This window comes from Phalaenopsis equestris, unplaced genomic scaffold, assembly GCF_001263595.1.
Source record: "Phalaenopsis equestris unplaced genomic scaffold, ASM126359v1 Scaffold215229, whole genome shotgun sequence".
NCBI lineage: Eukaryota > Viridiplantae > Streptophyta > Magnoliopsida > Asparagales > Orchidaceae > Phalaenopsis > Phalaenopsis equestris.
The window spans coordinates 124,504-138,365 of record NW_018233946.1 but is presented as its reverse complement, the minus strand read 5'-3'; the positions used below and the strand labels follow the sequence as shown (position 1 = coordinate 138,365).

Sequence of the window (13,862 nt, the reverse complement as noted above, 5' to 3'; positions counted from 1 at the left end):
GAGTAAAAAAACACCCCCCCGCCCCCCCCCCCCCCCCCAAGCTTAATTTTTAGCATATATGGTATTAAGAATAAGAAATATAAGTAGGAAGAAAAAATACATCTCAGAAGTACAATCTAACACAAGCGTCTATCGTAAATATTTTTCACAGATTACTTAAGATAGATTACTATGTAACAAAAAGTAAATCTAACATATACATGTTAGAATAAAATCTAAACTAAAAAAAAAGTTTTATTAAAGTGCATATAACATCATAGCAGTAATAAAAATACTAACAACATTTGTCCTAAATATTACAACATGAATGAATAGTAACAAATATTATTTTAACTCAACCAAATGATAATATATCAACTTCCAAGTAACATTAAAAAAGACCACAACTTCCTACTTGCTTTGATTTTAGTTTGGGTCAACCTAAAATGAACATTTTAATCTCCCCAAAGTCCTAAATCACTCCAGTAACACATTCACACACGCACAAGATAATTGAGGTCAATTCTTCCTAAAACTCATCGCATCTCCCAAACTTACTTTCAATTTCTAACAAAATTAGAACACTAAAAAATTAGGCACTTGTACAAATTTTATAGGGTTAAACCCACAGGCAAGATTATCCCTGTTATATTGACTCATGTATTGTCAACTTCAGGCGTTACCTCAACCCTTAATGCATGTACCATAAACTTTGTAACATTTACTCATCCTCATGTTACTTATCAAGTAGGTTCATGAACCTACTCAATAAAAACACGGTCAGACAAAGAAAGAAACAAAATTGAGATGGACCTGGCATTTGACCAAACTCAACACATCTCTCGTAAAGCTCAAGTTCGGTTGAATACTGAGTTGTAGTGGACTCGTCAATCCAACTACGTCAGGGAACATATATAAGTCTAGCAATGTTGAGAAGTTAGGAATTCACATCGCTCATGACATATCAACAACTCAACTATTGACTCATACACATAATTATCCAAGATCACTATCAATCATAACATTCCATAACCATTATACACATGTCATTCACACTCATTAATAATCACACCAACAAAGATACTCATGGGGTACCTCCTACGCAACGCTTGGTTTAACGTCGTCAGCCCGATAAACACAATTTTTATTCATGTTTGCCTTGCACACGACCCTTCTCCTTAGGGCTCACCTCAGTGTTACTATGAAGAATTCCTTGAGGATGACTACTAAGTTTAGAAACAATTTGCCCTAGTTGGTTTTCTATATTCTTAAGTGCAGTTCCTTGGTTATGCAACTGATTTCCCAATTGAATAACAACCGCTTACAACAATAACTTTTTCTACTTAAATTATGGGTTAACATTAAATCCAGGAGGATAAGAAGGGCTGAAGCTAGGATTGCCCTGGTTATGGCAATTAATTGTTGGATTAATTGGATTATTACCCCAAGATTGGTTTCCTCCTCCAGAATTGTACTAAAATTGGGATGATTCTTCAAACCTGGATTATAATAATTTGAATATGAGTTATTTTGAGTATTGTTAATCACATGGATAGTTCCAATAAAGTTAGTATCAACCAGTTGTCCAAATGAGTTTTCCTCAACGACAAGAAGTCCTTAATTTTGACTCATCCTGTACTGGTCTAATTTCTGTGCAATAGCTGCAACTTAAGGCATTAGGATTGTATGTACATCATTTTCATGAATATTAACTGCTTTCTTAAGGTTGACACTCTCAGATGTCCATTGGAAGTTATTAGTGGCTATTTTGTCAATGGGAGAATATACCTCTTCATAAGGTTTGGACATAAGAAACCCACTTGCAATAGCATCTATAATCGCTCTTGAAGATACAACTAATATGTTATAGAAGGTTTGTATAATAAGCCAATCTGGTAGTGCGTGACGTGGACACTTCCTAAGAAGTTTCTTAAATCGTTTCGAAGCTTCATAAATTGATTCACCGTCATATTGACTGAACGATGTGATAGCATTCCACAACAAAACAGTTTTGGATGGTAGAAAATACCTGGCAAGAAATTTTTGAGCTAAATCTCCACATTTTCTGATAGATTTTGGTGCTAATGAATTGCACCACAATTTTTCTTTATCCCTCGTTGAAAAGGAAAAAAAGTTTAAGTTTAACAGTAGAATTAAAGACACCATTATACCTAAATGTGGCACAAAATTTCAAGAATTTGCTAAATGTAAGTTAGGGTCTTCAGATGAAGATCCTCCAAATTGACTATTTTGCCCCATCTGAATAATTGCATGCTAAAGTTCAAAAGTATTTGCCTCTACAACGGGATTTTGTATACTTAAGTGAATTTCATCGACCATAAGGTTCGCATAATCCCTCAAAGGTTTATTAACATTACAATTCATGGGTTTCCATGATTTTGATCCGCCATTTCTACAATTAGTTTTTGAAGTCTTTGTTGTTTCCTAATCTTCTTAACAGTTGTCTCTATTTCCAAGTCATATGGTTCAAGGTCTGCAGCTCTTAAACTATGAATTCAATAATAAAGATCTAATTAATAGGACATATTCCTAACGCAATTTTTTTTTTTGGTATTTTAGCTTTTCTATTAAAAACGAAGGCATACAATATACTAATCACTTTATATAAACACTACAATTTTCAAATCTAAGTCTTACAGATTCAAATAAAATTCCCCTAAAAAAGTTCTACCTTTGCGATTCCCCGACAACGGCGCCAAAAACTTGATCGCCGCTTTCTCAACGGTGTACCTAGTGATTTAGGGTTTAGATATTATAATTTTAAAGTATATTTTATAAATTTATAGAACTCAAGATTTACCATGGTTAAACATTATTCACTAGGTATTAACGCAAGTGCACGTATCTTTGAAGTAATATAAGACTTTTTTTGAGTTCCGAGTATCGATTCCACAGGGAACCGAGGAAGAAATCACTTTAGGTGAAGTTCTAGTCTACTACTATAAAGTTCTAGTTTGGAGTGTCGATAAAAGTGATTTTGCTATCATTACTCCTAAGTCACAATTTTAATTCTATGATAAAATTTATCTAAAGCATTGAATAAGATGAAATTTAAGATTGATAAAAAGTACTTTTCTCTTGTGAATAATTAAGAAGGTTGTAGGTTTGGAGTTTAAGATTGTAAATAAATCATTAACAAAAGGAGTATATGTCTATCTACCCTCTCCTGAGTATTAGATACAATTAGTTCACTAACTAATTATTTCCTTTTGGCAACAGTGCCAATTGGTGCCACATATAGGCTCCCCACAACTATATGCCCTGCCTGTCACCCAAAAAAGCTCTAATATGAACCTCTCAGACTACTTATCTCCATAACTTTGCACAACGAGCTAACTATTATGTTTCATAGTTAAATGAGCAGTGTGAGCATTGTCATGTTGATTCACCACCGCTCATGTTCAAGTCAAATGGGTCACAACAAGTTTTAACAAATCTTATGGCCGACAAAATATGTAAATTAAGTCGAGGAGAACATTCATCAAATATAAAATTAAGATTTATTCTTAAACTTCTACACTCTACACTTACTACCAAATCATCACAAAAAAGCACTGGGTTTCTACCCACAATGCATGATAAATTCAATAGAAAACTTAATGAAACAAAGCAATTAAACTAAATGTGTTTTGAGGATCACAGGGCATTCAAATAATCACTACTTAGCAAAACAAATTCAATCAATATGTGTTTACTGGATTACAATCTCATCCAAACATACAACACTTAGCTTTAATCTCTCTGAGATCCTTCCATTGAAGTTCTCTACTCCTTCTTGCAATTGTTGAGACAATCCTTTACAAATGCTCTCAAATTCCCTTACAAATCCCTCTAAATTAGTAGAATCCTACTCCTAATATCGATTTCCCGAAGTCCTCGGGGAGTTACGGACCTTGGAACTTCATCCCCAAGTCCCCAAATGACTGAAAATTGCTCTTTCCATAGTCTTGAACCACTAAATAACTCCAAAAAAAATTGCTTCAGTAGTTTTAGCGCCTTCACACCTCCTCTCTATCTCTTTGGTGTGCTTCTGGTGCCGAGGCGCCAGGAAGTGGTGGTTGGATGCAACCTTCTTTGTTTCCTTGTCATATTCTTATGCCTAGGCACCTCATGCTACACTCAACATTGCTCAAATTGCCTTGTTTCACACCAATTTTGCTCCAGTTCACTCCAATTTCTTTTCCTATTATATCTGCAACAAAAATATAAAAATACTTTCCTTTAAAGTGTAATTTCATTCATCAACAAATATAAAAAGTAAATGAAATTAAGCATGCGAAAAAATATCATGAAGCACACAATGTTAGACATAGGTTATGTGTAGATGGCTTCACCTCGTACAGTCACGCTGCAATTCCATACTCATGCTAGCCAGTAATCATTACCCCATACACTTTGCCCCCCGATATGTGCATGACCGTGTCGTTCTTATTTTTGGCGTTGATTATGTCAGGTCCACATAGACCAAAAGGAAAAATTAACGTCTACTTACAACCATTGATTGAAGAGTTTCAAATGTTATGGGAGACGGGTGTGCTTATTTATGCCATCAATACGAAACAAAATATTCAACGGAGAGCGACTCTTGTGTGCAAATTTAAGGATTTCCCGGCCTACGCGATGCTAGTTGGTCGGAGCACTACATGAGGCTGGTAAGATTATTTTAAATATTTAAAAGTTAATTTAATTTTTGGTGTGTTTTAGCGCTAACCATTTTTGTACGCTACACAGGCCAATGAGTTAAGTCGTGCTCCCTCCATTGCGGAGTTGCATGTTTGAACTCATCGACGACCTGGGGAGTGGGTCTCAGAGCATTCACGACAGTTGTTGTAAGTTAAAAACCCTAATTTATTTATTTTGACTCTTAACTTTTGGAAGTGTCAATTAATCACTGGTTTTCTTTATGTAGGAGATTGTACAATCCGAGGGGAGGAAGGGGTGGGTTTATGGCCTTAGAGCGAAGGGTAGCCTTCGAGGCTGAGCTCTCCCATGGTCTCATTCTTAGTTCCCCAAAATCCTCATAGTCAGACCATGAGACTCTTGCCAGGCAGGTGACCGCAGTGAACGACAAAGAGATTTGCCAGTTGCACGAGTAGATGCTAGAAGACTAACATAAAATCAATGCTCTATAACATACATGATGGAGACCTTTGGAGATAGTCGGGGCAAGAGCTCGATGACATTCGTTCAGTAGGAGGAGGATCAAGAGCAGGATGTAGATGATAAGAAGTTTATTTTTATGTTGAACATTAAATGTGAATTTTTTTGGATTGACTTTATTATTATTATTTTTTGGGACGATTTGTGACGGTATTTTTTTTAATGATATTGTTTAGAGATTTGATATGTGATATGACTAGCTTAATGTAGCATGTGATGTGGAATGTGTTTTTTGTGTAGGTTGTAGAAATGTAATTAATATTTTGAATTTTTTTATGAATTGCAGGTTTGCGTCAGATTTGTGTCCTCTTTTTCGGCGCAAAATTCGATGTTAAATTAACAATAAAATTTCATCGTTGGTCGATTTTTTGTGATGCATATTTAACGGTAATCTGACGTTATTAGTAATCGTCCAATATTTTCAGATGCAAGTTTCAAATAAATAATCCGACGCTAATACGACGATAAAAAATATTTCAACGTAAATTTGACGCAATTATCATCACCGATCACTGATTTAATGACGGAAATAATTGGTCAGAAATCATAAGAAAATTCAATGATAAACATTAATTATCAGACATTCGTTCAGGAGGAGCAACAGCAGGATGGAGATGATAAGAAGTTTATTTTTATGCTTTATTTTATTTGTAAGCATTATGTTGAACATTAAATGTGAAATTTTTTGAATTGACTTTATTATTATTATTATTTTGGATGGTTTGTGACAATATTTTTTTAATGATATTTCTTAGAGATTTGATCTATGATATGACTAGCTTAATGTAGCATGTGATGTGAAATGTGTTTTTTGTGTAGGTTGTAGAAATGTAATTGATATTTTACATTTTTTTATGAATTGCCGGTTTGCGTCAGATTTCTGTCCTCTTTTTCGGCGCAAAATTCGATGCTAAATAGATAATAAAATTCCATCATTGGTTTAACAGTAATCTAACGTTATTAGTCATCATCCAATGTTTCTAGACGCAAATTTCAACGCAAGTTTTGAATAAATAATCCGACGCTAATACGACGATAAAACATATTTCGACGTAAATTTGACGGAATTATTATCACCGATCACTGATTTAACGATAAAAAAAATTGGTCAGAAATCAGAAGAAAATTTGATGATAAAAATTAATTATCGTTGAATTTGTTTGATCTAGCCAAAGGAAAAAATCTTAATTTTTGTAGTTGGCTTATGGGCTAAACTGGTTGGTTCAACAATATGGGGTTGGTCTAACAGAGAGGTTGGGTTGGCCAGCTAGCTATTGGGCAGGAACTACCCCCTTTTCTCCTATCTACATATTATAAATATGTTGCTTGTTAAGTTTCTGATTTCAGATTTCTACCTTCAGGCATTTTACTTTCTAAGGTTTATAGAAGAATAATTGGATATTGTTGAGCTCACTTTTGTGAGGGCTTCTTTTCCTCTCTATTGAAACCTAGGATTTAGCCTTAGAGTTTCTTTGTGACCTTCTTAGATGACTAGAGATGGAACTCACCCATATACAATTTCTAACCAATTGTAAACTCACATTAGGTTTCCTGAGGTTAAGCTCATATCCTTAAGCCTTGGTTGAGAGGGTTGAGGGTCAAGCCCAGTAAATGCCTAAGTGAACTCCCTGTAGTTGGTGATACCTTAGGTTACCCATGGAGCTCAAAAACCTAATATTTTCCCTAATGACCCTTTAAATATCCCTGTGATTTTTATTGACCTAGGAAAAGCCCATCAGACAGGAGGCTAGGTCTAGGCCAATGAGGGGTTCTTACCACATTACCCTAAACTGGCTTGGAAATCCCATGACACCAAATTCAAACCAAAAGGGGGAGGGGTGATTCATCAAAGTCAATCCTTGGTCTCACCAAAAGCTTTCCCAAAACCAGTTAACCCTAAATCTGACATGAACCTAAACACCTAATGCTAAGCTTAACTACAGAAGACCAACCTTAATCTTAAACCCAATATATAATGGGAGAGCCCATGGCCAATCTCCCATGGCCCATTCCTTATGGTTCAACCACTACACACATGGCTCACATAACCCAAATAACCCATTATGACATCACAACCTAAACTTGAATTAATTAAAATAAAATTAAACATAAAACAAACAGTTGACCTCATTTTTGGTTGAGGTATAGTCTTCCTCTTTTATAGCCTAAGGTCTAGCTATAGGACTTTCCTATTATTTATTCTTAGAAAACTAGAAATTGAACCCTCACCATTAGAAATTCTAAACTCCTCTTTACTCAACTTGAAGTTCTACATATTGGTCATAACCTCTAGCACTTAGTAGGTAGGGTTAATGTGGGGGAGCTCAAGGAGAGTTCCCATAGGACTGTTTGACCTTAGGGTTGGCCCTGGGTGTTGGCCTAAAGCTAAAGCACTCACAACCCACACTCACACTCACTCACAACCCTAAACCCTAAATTTCTAACCTTAGTCTCTTGAGCCTTTGGGAGACTCATGTATGTGGTCTGTGGTACCCTAAACCTACTGGCCCTAGGCTAAGGTTTAGCTAAGCCAATACATAGAGGTCCCAAATGAGGTTTCCATTGGTCCATGGCTCATTTATGGTGGTTAACTTCCCAATTCTACCAAAAATACCCAGCTTGGGCTTTTTCCCCTGAACACCCCCAAATTACCTAAATACCCTTGAAACCCTAAATTTGGACAAAATTCTCAAATTTACCCGGACAAAATTCTCAAATATTCTCAAATTTACCCAAAATACCCAAAATTGATCAAAAATCATTTCAAACCTTTTGAAAACATCCAAATTACCAAAAATTACCAAAAAATTGTCAAATTACCAAAACCCCCCTCCTTAGTCCAAAATTCCAAAAAATTCCAAAAAATCCCAAAAATTATCAAAATATTTTAAATACTCCTAATTTCATTTTTTTCAACTATCACATGACCCAATTTGGCTAGTTTGACCATCTTTGACTAAGATCCCCAAAATTGCCCTTAAAGGCCTAAATTTTCCTAAATTCAACTCAAATGTTCATCAATTTGACCCCAATCTGCCCCAATTTTAATCCTAAACTCAAATAACCCTTCATATGACCAAAAGAAACCAAATCCAAGCCTAATTGGCCCATGCTTTGAGCCCAATTTTGATTTGACCCAAACCCCCAATTTTGGTCACATGACTTAATCTCATCAAATTGAACCCATAGCCCACTCAATTGGCCATAATTTATGTTGAAAACTCTTTATAACATTCCTAAACATCAAACTTGACCATCAATTAGTCTTGATGAAGCCTCAATTCCATTTAATTTTGACCCAAATTCAAAAAAGCCCCAAAATTGCCCCAACTTGACTGTCCCCAAATTTCACCAAATTGATTGCCAAATTTCACCAAATTGATTGCTCACCAAATTGATTGCCTTAACCCAAAATTGGCACCCAATTTATGTTGAAAACTCTTTATGAAGTTCCTATTGACCATTTTCAACAATCAATTTGGACTTAGCCCAAGGCTAACCCAATCTAGACCCAAGTCTAGCCCAACATGCCCAAATTGACCAATTCAGTAAAATCCTTCAAATTAACCCTCCAATTGAACTCAAAACCCTTTCCATCCTTCACCAAAATTGTTCCTTACAATCACCTAAACTAAATGCAACACTTAATTGGGCCAATTGACATGGCTAACCTAGCCCAAACCCATTTTTTTGTCATTTGCACCCACTTGGACCCATGCACTAAATGTAGCCTAACCACCCAAAAACCGTCAAATTAATGACTCCAAAACCATTAGTTGGACCCTAAGACTGAGCCAAAACTCACCTAACCCAAGCTAAGTGAGCCATGGACCAATGGTCCCCTAAATTAAGTGATATGTTTTCTAAATATGCTTAGGCTTAAGATTTTTTTGCCAAAACTGAACCTTAGCCCATTAAATTTCTGTGAGATATTACCCTGGGTTCCCCGAGCTCCTAGCCAGCTCCCCATGCCATGGCCGGCCGGCCTAGTTGTCAGAGAAGCCAAAACTGAGGACCACCTCCTCTTGAACTTCACCCAAATCAAATCAAGAGGTCACCTCACCCAAATAAGATGTTAGAGCCTCTTTGCCCTCCACCTAAGCACTATTTTTCACCCCTCAATTCGCCATGACAGCCACCCCTTAACCATTTTTATAAAAGCTCCCCCCCATGGCCATGAGAGGGATGCTGAAATTTTCTTAGAGAGAACCTCTCAAATCACTTACAGAGCTTCTTTGAGACCTCCTCAGTACAATCCAACCATTCTCCCCCACTGATTCCCACTGTGGAAGCCCAATTTTGAGCTTAATTTTCTGCCAAAAATCAGGACAGAGCTCATTACACTTCCACAGTTCACCAAACTTCAGTTACTTGTGCCCACACCTTCACAACACTGAGAGAATACAAAGCCCCATCAAATTTCCCTCTGAAATAGCCCCTAACATAGCTCTAGACCAACACCTAAAATCAAGCTTGATCGAATTCATACGTAGACCTTACACCATAGCAAGAGGCTCAATTCTTAGCCTCCTTGGACCTCAACAAACTTACCGATCATCTCTGATTGAAGCTTCCCTTCTCAGAGCCAAGGTATTGAATTTCTTCTCCTCCCAAGCTTCTTTTGATTCTTCACTTTCTTGGGCTTAATTTCATGGCATCTTAACCATATGGATATGTTCCTCTAGTTTAGACGAGCATTTTAAAAAAAAATTCACTTAATTTGGTTGAGAAAGAGGGATATATCAAGCTAGGAAGATGGACGGTTCTTGGGCTAGGCTATCGGAGACGATGACTGAGTGCCATTCGATCAAGCGTGTATCAGATGGACGAACAAGATGAAGCCGGACAGCGCTTCGAGACATAAACCGCGGGTCGAGTCAGCGCTGAAATGGATGACAAAGTCGAACGGGAGCGCGCTGCGTGAAGCTTTGGAGCTGCCTAGGAAGATGTGGCGCCGCACATTTAAATAGATAAATAGGGAATTAAAAATTCAGAAAATGAGCCTTAACTTCAAAAATCCATATCTCAGTGTAGAAAAATCACAAAAATAAAATAAAAATATCCATTTTCTCAGTGAACAGAGGAGCATAATTTGGATTAAATTTTGTGTCCATTTGATGCATATTTGATTTTTAAAAAATCAATTAGGGTTAGGAGTCTTTTGATTCTCCATGCATATAGACATTTCACCATAGCTTGAATTTTTGGCATGTTGTAGCCTTTGTCAAGGGGAACATTCCCTGATTTTTCCAAAGTCAGAGAAGATCTCTAGACAGAGAACCATATTTTTCAAATTTATGTACATTATTTGTTTAAATTAATTATAATAATTAACATGTTGCTTTGAAAAATCCAAGAAAATTTTGGAAGGTTTATGATGACTAGAGAACCTTTAGGAAAATTTCTCATGAGCCAAGTCATTCAAAATAAACCTAATTTGCCTAAACCCTAAAACACTAAGGTAATTAATTTTGGAAAACACAAACTTCAAAATGACTTAATTTTTGATCTCAACTGTTATTTAAGATCCATAATACTCTCCATAAAAATTTCAAAGCATTTTGAGTCCATTTGATGGCCTAAATTGATTTTTCAAGTTAAATATCCTTTTTAGCAATAAATTGATTTTTAATGATCAAAATATAATTCAAAAAATTATGAAAACTTATTTTTGGAGTTCTTTATGATCAGGGGAGTTTTATAAAAATAAAATGGTGTTTAAAATAAAAATTTCATTTTTAAGTTTTTTAGCCTATTTTTAAATATTTAAAATAATTAAAAATTCATAAAAATTATAAAAGTAATAAAATTCATAAAAATATTCTAAATTATTCTTTAAGCATTTAAAAGCAATTGGAATATTTTTCCTGATTTTCTAAATAAAGATATTATATTTTGAAGCTTAAAATAATTTTTAAAGGCTAAGAAATGGATTTCCACTAAAATAATTCCAATAAATCAAGGAAAAAACCAAAAAAAATATAAAATTTGCTTCTCTAGGTTCTCTGACCTCAAGAAGATTTTTCAAAAATACAAAACTTAATTTTCCTCATTTAAAATATTTTATATTTAATAAGTACCCCAGAAATTAAAATAATTATAATAATTCAAATAAAATTCAAATAATCATGAAATTTGGTCCAAATGGTTCTCTGGTCTAACCCTACCTCTAGTATAAATGTTAAGTAATTAGGCTTTGCCTTGGTCAAGTTATGGAATTTTTTTTGAAAAATTTTATTTTTGCATGAAAATAATTATATAAATTAAATTAAAATTTGAAAAATCGTATTTTCTCCTCTAATGTCTTAATTGACCTATGAATAAAGTAGGATAAAAATTTGAAAATCATTTAAATTGAATTTGACAAATTATGAAGTGTTAGAGCCTTAGGGGCAAAAGTGTAATTTTAAGAATTCGGCCTTATTTAACATTTAGGCTTAATTCAAGGAGGGAATGAGGCAACCTCTGATCTTAATCAATTAACTTGTTTGGATGACTGAAATTAAAAAGGGGATTAATTGGTAGAAACCAACCTCATTTTCCTAATTAAAAGGATAAATTAATAAATTTCTAAATTATTAAAATTTGGAGGTTTATTAAAATTAAATTAACCTAGGACTTAGGGGTATGACTTATGAAGTCAATAATTAATCAATTTAATACCCCTATTTTATTTTCAAATGAAATTCAAATAATGAATCATGATCACCTAAAACTTAACCTTTTCCAAATTAATTAAGCCACTCACCTAGGTCTTAAGGGCTTAATAGTGATCTAAGTTAAATAAAGACTGATTAAATGAGGATTAGAAAAACAAACATAGCTAAAATTTTAGACCTTTAAAACACCACAAGCCCAATTAGGACCAAAATTTGGCTAAGTGTTCCAACAATACTAGCTTTCCCCCTTTAAGGGTCTTCATTCACTTAATCTTCAAAATTAAATTACAAATGATAATTACCCTACTCTTAGGGATAATTACGACATTAATGTTCATTGAGCATTAGGGCATTCATAGGATGAATTATTAAGCAACATAATAAATTTAAATAAGCTCGAGGCTTCTCACCAGGTGATAAGAGGGAATCATGGACCTGCTTCTTCCTCCTAACCTGTTGGATACCTCAAAGGTCTACTAAACTTAATATGCTTTACTTAAAAAAATCATTCTTAATTAAACTCCTAAAACCCTATCAAGATATGAGCTAGGATTAGGTAGGTCGCCAAAACTTTACTTTCCTGCTTCATATAAAATGCTCTGACATGCATTTTGAGTTTCAGGTGGTGGAACGAGAAGAAGAAGACTTGCCAAGTTGGAACGAGAAGACTTGCCAAGTATGCTTTTACAGTTTACAGCGTCGTCTTTCTTGTAATTTTATACTGTATTTTTGATGTTAATACAAACTTGCATGCTAAATAATGATGCCACTCTGCATGAAAACTAAAACTATCAGGATAACCACAAAACCAAAGCCAAAACTAAAGTTAAAATCAACCAAGATAAAATTGACCCCCACAACATTCAAAATATATAAAAAAGAAACTCAAAATTTAATCACAAACATCACAAAAACTACAACTATTACTAAATTAAGATGTCTCTATCGAATGATCGGAAGCTTCTCGGAGGAGGTAACCTACGGTTGCTAACGAGACTTCCCACGGTCTAAATGAAATTATGGAACTCATTAAATTAAGTTGAGTTTTTTCATTTGGACTAAGAGAATCCAATAGAAAATAGTGGTGCTGGAACGAGGGAACTGTGGGATCCTAACCGGTGTCGCTCTAATCAACTTTAACAACCCCCATGAAAATTTAAATAACTACAACCTTAGGGCCACCTGATTTGACATCATAACTTGACACCCTATAAAACTCAAAGTCATCACGGCAAGGAGCTTGGAGCTAGCATTGTGGGCAGCACAGTCATCTTCAATAACAAAACATGACTTTACCAGCTAAACCAATTCACTCCTTACAATTAAACAACCAAGTCATAGAGTTTTGAGGTTGTCTGCTTATGCAACATAAATCTTCATCTCATCTTTATGTATTTGTATAGCTCTGTTGTACAATCTAAGCCCTAAATCATTTTAGGATTTCGAGGTTGTCGTTCGTCGTGACCTAAATCCTCACATCTTCCAAGCTATTTCACATCTTCCGTGACCTAAATCCTCACATCTTCCAAGCTATTTGTGTGATTGCTAATGTAAGCCCTAAGCCCTAAATTAATAAAATTGACAGAATGAAACACTTAAATTTTTCTCCTCAAAATTGAAGCCAAACAATAGGATAGATTGGGAAGGCACTGAAGTTCTCCTCCGGATCTATGTCATCCCCTAGTTCTTTCTCCTTTGGATTCTACAATAAAAATGTTCCAAATTTGAACTATTCCCCTTTCACACCTCTTTGTCCGATTTCATTGAAAAGACATTTCCTTTGAATTCCTTGAAGATAATATTTCTTGATTTTTATCGAGAGTATTTTTAGATGACTTCGGTCATTTAAGATGTAATTAACTATAGGGGCTTGCCCTTATAGGAAGTTTTTCTCGAACCCAGCTTAATATAAACCCTATTTAATTCTTCATATTAAATTGTGGAAATTGTGGGCAAATAAGATAGTTTCGTAGACCAAATGGTTGTCATATATTTCTTAGTTTATTTGATCGAGTCTCATCCTCTTGATCGAGCTTCATTCTT

General features: G+C 34.9%; 1 protein-coding gene across 1 annotated transcript in view; it reads left to right on the top strand.

Moving 5' to 3' along the window:
• Positions 1-5,289, top strand: part of LOC110037104 — a 38,565-nt gene extending 33,276 nt beyond the window's left edge. The window contains exons 11-13 of the transcript XR_002295290.1: positions 4,454-4,652; positions 4,732-4,829; positions 4,910-5,289. The gene's annotated coding sequence lies outside the window, so the exon portion shown is untranslated. The remainder of the gene's footprint in view (positions 1-4,453; positions 4,653-4,731; positions 4,830-4,909) is intronic.
• The last annotated feature ends 8,573 nt before the right edge of the window (positions 5,290-13,862 follow it).